This window comes from Papaver somniferum, chromosome 5, assembly GCF_003573695.1.
Source record: "Papaver somniferum cultivar HN1 chromosome 5, ASM357369v1, whole genome shotgun sequence".
Taxonomy (NCBI): Eukaryota; Viridiplantae; Streptophyta; class Magnoliopsida; order Ranunculales; family Papaveraceae; genus Papaver; species Papaver somniferum.
Window position 1 is genome coordinate 208,505,080 of NC_039362.1, and position 12,758 is coordinate 208,517,837.

At 36.0% G+C, this 12,758-nt stretch overlaps 2 long non-coding RNA genes across 3 annotated transcripts; both read left to right on the forward strand.

The window, feature by feature from the left end:
* Positions 1-5,421: 5,421 nt before the first annotated feature.
* LOC113278525 lies at positions 5,422-6,750 on the forward strand. Its single transcript, XR_003325551.1, has 4 exons — positions 5,422-5,635; positions 5,885-6,056; positions 6,323-6,407; positions 6,634-6,750. It is a non-coding gene; the product is annotated as an uncharacterized LOC113278525 (long non-coding RNA).
* Positions 6,751-7,705: 955 nt separating this feature from the next.
* Positions 7,706-11,202, forward strand: LOC113278523. Of its 2 annotated transcripts, none has more exons than XR_003325549.1 (4): positions 7,706-7,934; positions 8,612-8,758; positions 9,529-9,668; positions 10,278-11,202. It is a non-coding gene; the product is annotated as an uncharacterized LOC113278523 (long non-coding RNA). The 2 variants fall into 2 exon arrangements; XR_003325550.1 differs by having other exon boundaries at positions 9,529-9,657.
* Positions 11,203-12,758: the final 1,556 nt, after the last annotated feature.

The following is a 12,758-nucleotide window of genomic DNA, read 5'->3' on the forward strand; positions in this document are numbered from 1 at the left end:
GGGAACCAGTGGTCGATAATCCTAATTCTAGATCAACTCGACTGGCAAATACAAGGGAACCAACGGTCGAATTATTAATTGAACAATAATAATAATAACTTTTTTCTTTTTCTTTTTTCACTTTTTTTTTTTACTTTTTTTTTTTCGAATTGACAACATGATTAGATCTTTTTGATCCAAGGCATCCTTCTTGTCAGCAGATTACATGGTAATTCCCGTGGATCCTGCATTCCACGCTTGTTTAGGCGACGGAGATAGGGAGAACACACACATATTGCTATCCAAGTGTCATTTTTTCATTCATTTTTCATTTTTCTTTTATATACTCCGGTTGGTCTAATTGATCTGGTTTTTTTTTTAGTAACTCAATCACTCTATTTCGTCCTAGCAGTAATAACAATTCGATGTTAATTAGTGACCCACCAAATCACTTAGATAAAAAAAAGTTTGCAAAAATAAAAATAGAAAGTGATATGGTGACGATTCCGAGATATGGTAACAACTATCATATAATTTCTAGTACCTGAGCTCTGTTTTTTTAGTTAATGGGTTCCTCAATTCCTGCAACCAAGATGGTTCCATCCACTTATATTGTTTAGTGTCATCCTGAAGGTACAAGTTTCTAGATTTTGGAGTATATCATGCAAAATTTTTTTTTGCTTTTTTTATTCTTAACTAAAGCCATCAAACTCTACAAATTATTTACAAATTACATAAACTGATACTCCAACTCATAGCTACTTCTGAACAATAGAAGATAAACACTAAACAAGCTATTTAGTTGGTATTTAATCCCGACTCAGCCAATATATACCTCACCGTCAAGAAAAAATGCCGTCTACTTAGAAAGGTTAATGTTTATTATAAATTGTTAAAAAATCTCTAAAGGTTGGAGTTTTGTATACGTCAATTTTTTTGTTCATATTATACCTTACCCCCACACTTAAATCAAACATTGTCCTCAATGTTTCAAACCATTGCAAGAAGAATAAGAGGAATACTTGAAAAAGACAAGGAAGTAAGAATTGGAATTGTTCACCTGATTGACGCATATGAGAAACATTCAAAATAGACTCCCCATATATCAACAATCTGAAAATTTGAGGATCCACCCACAAAACAATCTGCATAGATAGCAAAAGATTCACAAGAATGTTATCAAATGCTGGGAAAAGTGAAACTATCATCCCACAAGAGTCACCCCCACACTTAGTCTTTTCCACACTCGGAAGTGTATACAAAACATAACTGGAAAGCACTTCTATTCGTTCCTCTTGGAAAAACTGCATGGTGTTAGACTTAAACGCATATGGTGGATACTTGGAAGCAAGAAATTCGGAAAGAACTTTAGAAGCACATAATTCCAGCCCCAAATATGGTATTTTCCTAAAAGATGGATTACCAACTCTATGAAACTACTTCAAGTTTGAGAGGATCATCGTTAGATAAAGATTCATGTAAAGGGATAGACAAACCTCGCATAATCTCACGCATTACGGGATCCTCGGTACTCCTGAAAAATTCCATTGATTCTCCTACATCACAAGTATCACAATTCTCATTCAAACTCTTTACGAGCCATTCTTCATCAGTTTCTTCTATAACTTCCAAATCTTCATCATCAGAATCGAAATCTGCTCCAAGTAAGTCATCGTAATCCTTACGGTCTTCATCACAAGTTGACTTCTCATTCAAAGTATTTACAATCTCTGAATTAGGGGTGTTATTCACAAAGAAGTCATAATCATCATCGCTCTCATACACAGCATAAGTCTTACCATTAATAACTTTAGTATTTGTAGACTGGACTTCTTCCTTTTGAATAGGCGAATGATCATTATCACGATCAAGAGATGAGCTAGTTACACCTTCATTATCAACATTAAAGCATTCGTCTTCTTCGGATTCATCATACTCTATATTGGCTTCCATGGGAATGTTAGAATGAGTTTGAACCTCTTCCGTGTTCCACTCTTCTTGAATTTGATTCATGCCATTTCTGATATTTTCTAATATTCCGTTGAAGTTCTTGGAGTGATTCATTGTAACTCAGCTGAAATTCACAAAATTGTTGTGTTGTTTGAAGCATTTGTTGCATCACGGGAATAACAGTTTCAACAAAACTATCAAATTTCTGATTTGAAGATTGCTCCGCCAAACTTGAATAAACACCACTTTCACTCAATACATAGTTTCCAACCCAAGTCTCATCCCTTTGAATGGGTGAATGATCATAAAAACGATCAGGAGCTGGGCTAGACTCGTTGTATCCAGGCCCGGTTGGTTTTCTACCAAGTTGTTCTACTGCCTTTAGCTCATAGAGAATGTGATCGAGCATCTGCACATGTCTAGAATTAAACTGATTAAAAGTACAACTATCCTCCCATCCTTGTGATCGTTCATCATATCCAAAAGATTGGTTTTGATTATATCCCAAGTATGGTTGGAAGTCATAAGAATGAGAATTAAATTGCTCACCATAATATGCATGGTTTTGTGAACAATATGCATTACTCTCAAAAGGATTCATCACAAATTTCGTTATGCCCACAACTAGTTTAGAGACTTACCTCTTGTTTCCAATTGTCCACACGCAAAAACAAGTGATTTGTACCTGAAAAATAAGATTCTAAAAAGATAAATTAATAAAAGATAAAAAATAAAAACTATATACAAAAACAAAAAATCAAATAACAACTCAAACTACCGACTGCTCCCCGGCACCGGCGCCAATTTATGACGAGGTGTCAAGCTCGCAAAAATAAATTCCAGACTTCTCTTTAAACTAACTAGTAGTATACGGACAAGCAGGTTCGTTCCTAAGGGAGAGTTGAGTCTAAGTTGTCGATTCAATTTCTGAATATTAATGCAAATATGAGTATGAGGATGATTAAAGACTCTTCCTCAGCCGCAAAACATGAATCTTATTGATATGGCTAGTTTCTGCAAAGTACCTTTTACTAATAACCCTAGAGTATTTAGTACGCTCAAATAATCCGCAATCTCTTAATTCACCGGACATGGAAGCGCTCGACTACCGGATTCTACTTGCCAAGTTTCCTAGAAATACGCTCTCTAGGTGTAACTTAAACAAATGCATTAAGTTCTATGAGATAGGCTATTCCTAGTGACAAACACAAAGACTCGATTCATATACTAGTGCCATTCAATACATATGTATATTTAACAAAATCCCATCGTCAATATTCATATAGCGCTACTTGTACTCGGAATATCTAGTCAACTACGGGTCGAAGAATTCTCGAATTAGCAATAGAATCATCCATAAACCAATTTAATTTGCAACTTAAACGATTCAAGAATAATTCATATAACAATATTGGCACGGTAAAGAATGAGTAATAATGAGACAAATTGCGAGAAAACAGGCAGTTTTAAATATCAATTGGAGTTCATGTTTCGGACATCAAATTGTCCCTAATCAGGATGCAATTAGCTACTGGAGTTCATGGTGAAATAAGAGAAACAAAACTAAAATAAGCAAACCAAACAGCAGGTGAAGTGGTGGATGCGAAGATGGACTGCCGTTGCTCAAAGAAGAACTGGCAGTGGTGGGAAATCCCCAACAGGATGGTAAACGGAGTAGTACTGGCGACTCAAACTGCTGCTGTGTAGTTGCTTTCTAGTCTGCTACCTTGGTACTGTGAAGAGGTGAGATGCAGATGGAACTGGTGGTGAACGTGACTGCAGGTGATGGTAGGACTGGTGGTATGAACAACAGCTAGGGTTGGTGGTGTATGCAGGTGGGTATTGATATGCTGTGGATATGCAAGGAGGTGATGATGCTGTGCAGGTGGAGTGTATGCTGTTGGTGGTGATGGAATGGTATGCAGGTGGAATGGAGGATTGCTGGTGGTGGAATAATACTGCTGCTGTAGGTGGTATGCAGATGATGGTGATGGAGATGCAAGTGCAGGGATGATTGATGGCTATTCAGCGAGCTTTTGCTCGCTGAAACTAGGGTTGCGAGCAGGGGGTGTGGGATGATTTTGTAGGTGTTTTTGCACCTCCTTTTATAACTTCCAATTCCTGTAAACTCGTGACCTAAACAGCCCCAACAAGTAAAAATATCGGCGAAGTCACTTCTTCCCTGACTTGTCGGCCAAACTCTATGAAATCCTAGCCACTGCCAACGACCCCTTGTACACAGCCCTAAGATGCATAGCCGGCCAGAGAATGGTGCAGTCGACTGCTGTTTGAAGTAGTCACATTTTTGCTGCCAGAACTTGGCTCAACCTACACGAGTTTGTATCAATGTTTCATGTCCCGCTCGAGATCAGAATGTAGCTCGTAATCTTGAGACTCATCTGACCCATAATTTTCTGTTGATAGGACTTGGTTCAGGGACATGGTGCATCAATTCACTTCCACATCTTTCTTAGTTTAAAAACTCTGGTGGTTCAGGCATTTCATCGAGCAGGTTGTGTGTATGAACCTGGTAACGGAGAGTCCACTGTGTTGTTGTCTTCTGAGCTTCTCCATATCTCCTTCCCTGCAATTGAGAAGAACCCAGAGTTCTACACATTCACAACAATTCAAAATCAGTTCTCATTCACCATCAAAATCAATGACAGTCACATCTTCCTCCTCCCTGTGTATCAATTTCAATGGTTGTAAACATGTATCAATTTCAATGGCATTCTTGTTATGTGTCTCGACCTGGTTTACAGCTGCTGGGTTATAGGTAGGGGTGTCAACGGGTCCGGGTCCTCCCGGGTATCACTAGACCCGGACCCGGACCCTATTTATAAAGGTCGGGTCCGGTTCCTAACAGTTCCGGGTCCGGTTCCTAAATTTGTGGACGGTACATGAAGGTTAATGTTGGCATGACATTAGATTACCCTATCTCAGGTGAAGTCGATATAATCATAGGAAGGGCAATTCCGTTGTTCTTCGAGGATGGACGTATGATACCCAGGACCGGACCCGTTTAAATTCGGTCCAATCGGATAATTACCCGTCGGGTCATAAGTAGCTAATGGGTCCAATTTTAGGGCCCGGAACCGACCTTAACATACCGGGTCCGGTTCCGGATCCGGGTAATGGGTATCCATTGACAGCCCTAGTTATAGGTATAGAGGTGGTGGCCCTAAGTATCCGATTACAGGTGCTCCAGTAACTTTTAATTTCTAGCAACAATTACTATGACTTGAGTGATGTAGAAATTAACGTTTAATCCCATTTTTGTTGGGCTTTAGACAGTCTAGTCCTGTCATCTCAAGCCTGGTATTAGGAGGTTCAAATTTACACAATTTGAAACGAGTTAGTCCTTATGTAAACGATTTAGTTCAAAACTTCAACAAATCCATGCCAAAATTGACCCTCTACAAAAATCACATATCGATCTTTTCACAAGTCATTTCTTTCACTTCACTGTCCTCGATCTGCAGAGCTCTGGAGCGACAATGAAACTCTAGGTTTTAGTTTCTCACTTTATTTTACTCGGTTACTCCTTCAAAATTGCTTGAATTTCTGTCTCCATCTCTTTTTCTTCACGGTCTAGTTTATCTATGAAACCATCGAAAATGAGAGAGAATGCAACCGATCACTGTGATGTTTATGTACAAATCATACATGAAGGAGGAGGTTCTGATTTCCTATATATCATTTTCATGTTAGTATTTGAACTTTGATTACTCTTGATTCATTTATCCCTTATTCGATTTTGTATTCCGTCCGATTTTTACCAATTTTGGATGTTTTGTTTTTTGATCGATCATTATATTCAATTTTATTTGAACAAAATGTTGATCGTTTTCGTGTCTTCATAATTTAACTATTTTATAAATTATTCCGATTGGATGTTTTGATTTTAGGTTTTTGATATTTGATTTTTCTTTTTTTAATTTGGATGGGGAACCAGGCTTCTGAATATTTCGATAAACATCCAATTAAGAATGTAGTCGGAGAAGATGGTGAAGAGATTGATTGGGAAGGGGAAATTGATGAGGGTTGGCTTAAGGTGATTAATTGTTTGGAATGGGAGAGTTTCATCCTAGTCCGTTAGTTGTTCTCATCTTTGAAAGATATAACAGGTATGCAGCTACTCAAATTTCTTCCATTAATTGTCTTGGAAGCCTTCTTTATTTGATTGGTTGCATAATTTATCAAACTGAAAATGTTGAATTGAGAATTACAAAAAACATTTTGGAGACAGAAAACTGACCCAACCGCAATGAACAAAAATTTCTGCTATTTGTCCTTACATATGGCTTTGGTATCTGCAGTGGTACTAAATGCGGGTGGAATGGACATTTTTTAGTAGGAAATTTGGCCTAAATGTGGGTGCAATTCTTTTCAGGGCTAGTGGTAACTGGAAGCTTTTGAAGGAGCTGGAGAAGGCCGCTAAATTCTATTGGAGTGCCAAAGATCGGTTACCACCTCGAGTATGTTGCATTCCCTTCTTGTTGCAAGATATCTCTTTCTTTCCATTTTTCTTTTTTCATTACAGTTAAATGAGTCTAAGCTTTTGTTATTAGATTAGGTTAGGTAGTTACTAAAATCTTGTGGAAACATTTCATAGAAGTTCAAGAATTCTTCTTTTGGCAAAGCTAAATGAATCTGACTGTATCTAAATGACCCATGTGATCTTTAATTTCCCATTTTTTGAAGGTTTTGATGGAAGAAATTATAACTTAGCAGACAGAGGAGCAAAGATGGTCGTAGTGGTAATTTTATTTTTATTGCTGCTGGCCAAGTAGTGGCAGTTAAAGTTGTGACTGGTGATGGACGAAGGTGTATTTCTTATTCAACATTATATAGTTTCTTATGATAAGAAATTAAGTTTTTGTTACTTCCACTAAATGTATACAAGTAGGTGGTAGTGGGGTGCAGTAATACCAACTAATAAGTAAACTTGCTTCATTTATACAAAGGGATTAGACACAAGCTAGAATGACCCCGTGTAGAAGACTAGATTTGATGTGACTATCGAGGGACTAGTGGTATTCAACAATTTCAAAACTACATTTAGATAGCAACTAATGAGTGGGAGGTCATGCACATAGATAATTACAAAGGTAATACTTGTAGTAATTGTGATACCAACAGTGATGTTAATGAGGGGGTGACCATGCATTATTCGGCTCCTACATTTACTAATAGTAAACACTGTAATTTACATATGTTAATTACGGTGTACATATTTATGCACACACGTTGATATTATGATGTACATAGTTGTACACATGTAGCAAAATGCTAATTACGGCTATCATCCATTTGGACCATTCTCTAATTATTCTGAAGTCAGCCAAATGCTTCAGGATATCGCTTTGGTAAGTCGGGAATCCCCCTATATTCTTATTTTTCGGGTTTTTAAGTTATCCTTCATGTTATCCCATTACGATATTATTACTGGAGTAGTAAATTATTTAGTTAACATTGTTGTCCATTAGCATCTGGGTATACTGTTTCTCAACTAGAGAAATCTGGTGAATTAGATATGGATTGAGGGTTAAAATCTAAAATGTTAAATACTTGGATGTACTTCATGTGCGAGTCATAGGAGTCACCCTTCCCTAGTTGTTTCCTTAGGGATTCCCAACATTTAATTTTTACTGATATATTGATGATTGAACTGGCTGCACGAATTATCTAATTGTGTACGCCTATAGATGTTGCCGAGTATAAAGAAAGAATCTATTTAGGCGAGTTTTGCTTGATCATGTGTCGAAGTGGGGCATCACCTAGGATAGCAGTGTGTCAGCATGGTAGATCAGATATTTTTTCTCCCACCCACTGCACTTAAACCCCTTGTGTTTCTCTATTCCCATCTCTTCCACAAACGACATGTTAACCGAAGCATTCCAATGATTCCATATTAATTTGTATCACTTTGTTGTCATTTGCAGAGGAGCAATGTCTATTCACGGGTTAATGCTGTACGGACCAGAATCCGTGATACTTCAGAGGTGAGGACAGTCCTAATATCAAATTATAAACGCTAAGACGGTCGCTTTTACTCATATTTTTTAAGAACATAGATAAAAAATGTTCGCTGAAAATACTCAGAGACATACCTAAAATCGTCAAAATCTTGTTGTTGGAAATGTCCAACCCTTGATGAAAATAGCATCGTAATGTACTTCAGGTACCTCTCTCTGAAGTATTAGTTTGTGTTCATTCCCCTTGTAGGGACGTGCACATCATATATTATTAACGTGTACATAGTTGTACACCAGTTTATTGTCAATGTGTACGTAGTTGCATACCTGTTGAAGAGTGTACATAATTGTACACATGTGGATTGTTAATGTGTACATAGTTGTACATATGCTGATTATTAATAATTTTTTTATTCATGTTTAATTTTGCATAAAGTATCAGATTACGTTAATAGCAGCATTCAATAGTAACATGTAGCTGCAATTTCATAATTAGGGAACCAAGTGATGCTTTCAACTGTTAGGCATTTTAACTCATTTTTTTGCTTACACATGGTTTCTTAGTTGTGTCTGAATACGTTACAAAAGCTGTTAGCTATACTTGCATTTGAAAGGAATTTATGTATATGCCATGTGGTACCTATACTTTCATTGAAACCCCTTGATTTTTTGCTCATATTTTTTTTTTGAATTTTGATGATCAGAGAGGTACTAGCCCTGGTGAATTAAGGAGGATTTCTAGTGTTTCTTAGGAGAATTTTGTAGCACAATTTAAGGCTAGTGAGTCTGGTAGTGGTGGAGAATGCAAGGAGGTTTAGAGGAAGTTTGTTGGAGACTTCTACTAAGGCAAGGTAAATTTTTGTACTGGCCCCCTGCAAGGTGTATTTTATGTGTATTACATATTTTTGTACTAGCTCTACAAGGTGTATTTTCTTGTACACCAGTTACACGCATTTTTGTTTTGTACTTTCTACACGAGGTGTATTTGATTGTACATCAGTTATACACAGTGCTATACAAATGCCATTACTTCGTTATGTTGCTTGATTTTTTGCTTATCCATTTGTCATTGTGGATTACGTTGCTTGTCTAGGTATCTTCGTTTAGACACTAAGCGAAGAGTTGGGATTCCTTGCTACACAAAAATATTTTTTGATTCACCGAACACATCTTAGTATCAGTTGATAAATCTGTTTTCTACCCATTTTACTATATTAGGCTATTACCGTAGTACTTCCATTGTCCACACTGTCCATTTTAGTTTCTAAATAATCCATACTTGAATGTTTACTTAAAGGTATCTTTTTAGTCCCTTTTGTTATTACCTTTTCTCTGGAAATAGCTTTCATCCTTCTGTGAAGAAACCAAGAAACCACGTTGACTGGCTGTTATATAATTGTTAATAAATTGACTGGGTTGCTATATAATTGACTCACATAGTTGTACACCTTAAATTAATTTTGTAATCCAACTTCAACAAAATAACCAGTCTGGACTGAAATGAATTTTATAGTTGCACCTAGTAAATTTAAAATTTCAGATGGACATGTGTTTGGCTCAGATATTTCGGGTTGTTCTCTAATTGTTAATAAACTGACTGATCTTTTTTGGTACATTCTAGGTTGCTTGCTGGGAACTCCAAATGAATATAGGTTGCCAGGGGTAAGCAAGCTAATGAATTGAGATGAATATCCATAATGGTCTCTCTAGAAGCTGTCATCTGATCCTAACCTCAATGAAGCTTCTCAAGGTATGCTTTTGGTGAGTTGAACCCAAATTGTGATTTCCCATTGTGACGAATATCACATGACATTATAATTACGTACCTAAGCTTTGTATATGTTAACAACAAAATAAATGGCCACTTGAATTGACTTGGCAAATCATGTATACCTGAATTAGTGCTCAACTGCTATTTAAGAGTCGTTAATTGTTTGTTGTCATAAAAATTACATGTGTACATATTGGTACACCTGTAATATATAAGTGTACATTGTTGTACACATGTGACAGAAATAACATGTGTAGATAATAGCCCACTCTAGGACTCCTAATCAAATTTTAGTGTACATATTGATACAACCAAACATCATGATTATAAAAGTGTTAACCATACTTGTATCACTTTAGAATTTCTCATATATGATTGTTTTCGTTTCACTTGTGCATTTCTGTTCACTAATTCTTTTGTCTCGAAGCCAAAATATTGAAGCAGCATATCTTGCCAAGGCTCAATAGTGTTTGCTTGGCTATATTTTGAGAACATTATGTTTCTAGCACTACTGCATGTTGTTTTATTACTACCGTTACAGACCCCGTTGCTTGTTTTTCTTTGAATTTGTGTTTGATGAACTCTTTTCTTACTCACAGGTTGTACGCACAGAAGGACCATATAATGCCAGGACGTTTGTTTTAAGGAAAATGAGGAATATTTTGAGTTGTTGGCGGCCAAGGTAATGAAGAAGGAAACATAAAGAACAGGTCAGTATTACATAATGCTCAGAAGAATGATACATTGTAAGGCTAGTGATCTTCTTAAATGCAATAATGGATGCTTTTCTGGCAGTGCATCGTTTGCAGAGTTTCCAATTTAGCTTGACACTGTCTCTTGGCATTCAGGTTACCATCATTCTATAAGTGTACATACTGGTGCACCTGTAATACAAGTGTACAAAATGGTGCACCTGTAACAAGATGAGTGCAGGTTGATTTCACTGCCATTCTCATCCTAGAAACAAGCATATTTTATTTTTCTTTGACCACACCCAAGATAAACATACGTATCATTTTTACTAAGCTCTAAATGGCAAATATGACTATCTTTGTGAAACAGATGACTACCTAGTTCTATAAAAGCTTGCAACTAGTATTACGAAGGTGCCTTTGCATGGTGAAATTATTAACATATGTTTGGGTTTCTTTTGAATGTGTTTGTTATGGGGACTAATGTGATTAACTTTATTTGTTATGGAGAGAGAAGACATGTTATAAATGGTTCAATGGGCTCGGATGTAAGAGCTCATTTGAAACAAATGCAACCACATCGAACTTTCCCATGATTACAACGAGTAATTCATGTGAAGGTCCTAAAAGAGTTAAAAGCTACAGTTGTTTGTGGGGATGAACATGTTAAATTATCAGGTGCATTTGAGACACTGGCAGCACATATGATGATTTTAGTATGCACAAGGATGAGCCATGAGCCAGATTGGGATACACAGACTGGTGGATTCACTTCTGTAGATGAGGCTAAAATTTGTCTTAGGTGGACAATTTAAGTTGTGTGTAATGTACAAGCGTGTCTTTGGATTTTCTGGATTTTTGTAGATGTGTACATGTTTGTACAGCAATGTAAACTAACAATTTTATAAAAATGAAAATTATATAGTCATATGGGTACTCTTTTTGTAGCTTCCGGAAAGAGCTTTCCGAATATATAAAGTTTGCGAATTTTGGACAAACGGTTCGAAAGATAAATTAATTTTAATTTTCTTTTATATTATTTAAAACTGTTGACATGATCATGAGTCACTTTGGACTAAACTGTAAATATTTTGGACTAAATTGTAAATCAAGAAGGTTATTTTTGCATTTTCCATAAAAAAGGATTGATTCGTACCTAGTTGAATGGGTTAGGACTAAATAGTATTTTTGGATGGGATTTTGGACTAAACCGTATTTTTCCCAATTTACAAGAGAAATTGCCAAGAAAAACATAAGAAATTCACATTCAAAAGATATAATTTAGGCACCTAGATATCAACCACTAAGGCCAAGGAGGCTTGGTCTTGCATGTTTAAAGTTTTTTTTAAACATGCAAAAATAAATAAATTTTAAACATAAGGCCAAGGAGGCTTGGTCTTATGTGTTACATTAGTTATTCCAAATACTATCATCTTGCATGTTTAAAGTTTATTTAACTAAATTTTATTTTGGAAGATGACTTGCAATACCTAGTCTTCATGAACTATATATATGTATTGCTTATTTTGTGAGATTTTTTCTTTACTATCATATTTTGGTGATTGGAACATATATACATATATATATTCTCATAGATTAAGCTCTCAACTCTTGCAAAAGAGGAGTACACTATTTTGAGAACGTCGGTTTTGATCTCTCCACAATTACACTTTTGTGTGAATAAACTACTACAAGATTCCTTAAGATGTTCTCTAGGGATCGATTTACTTCCTTGATTGCATCACATACAAGGAATAAGTGGTGAAGTTTAATCTCTATGTTGGTACATGGATAGATAAGTTATAATTCTTATGTTGAGTCATACCACAATACTTGTTTTCTTGTTCATAACTGACATAGAGAATAGTTTTGTAGGTGATTATTTTTCTCACGAAAATCCAATACAAGATGAAATATGACAAATTTAACTAGTTTCAACTAGGCAGCACAATCACTAAGAAGTTCTAATTTCATTAATTATGTAACGTAAAAATAAATAAACGGCTCATGAAGAAAACAAGAAGAACATATTTTTTTTACCAATATATAAAACAGTTTCAGGTAATGGTATTCTATTCAAACAATTCTAGTTTCATTAATTCGACTCTAGACTTCCAATCTAAATTTTGGGAAATTGCTGATGAAGTATTCATCCGAGTTGTCAGAATTCACCCAACATTTTAGCTCATCCTTTGATAACGTGTGTAATAACAAGGAAAATACGGAATCCCTAGGCAGAAAACCTCTTTCTCGCATCTTACTAAGAAATAGTAATGCATTTGCAGTATCCTTATCTTCATGGGAAGCCTTGAATGAGTGCGTTTTAGGTTTGAGCATTTGGATGACAACCTTTGTTTTCATTTCCTTCACTAGTTTCCTGGAATCTAA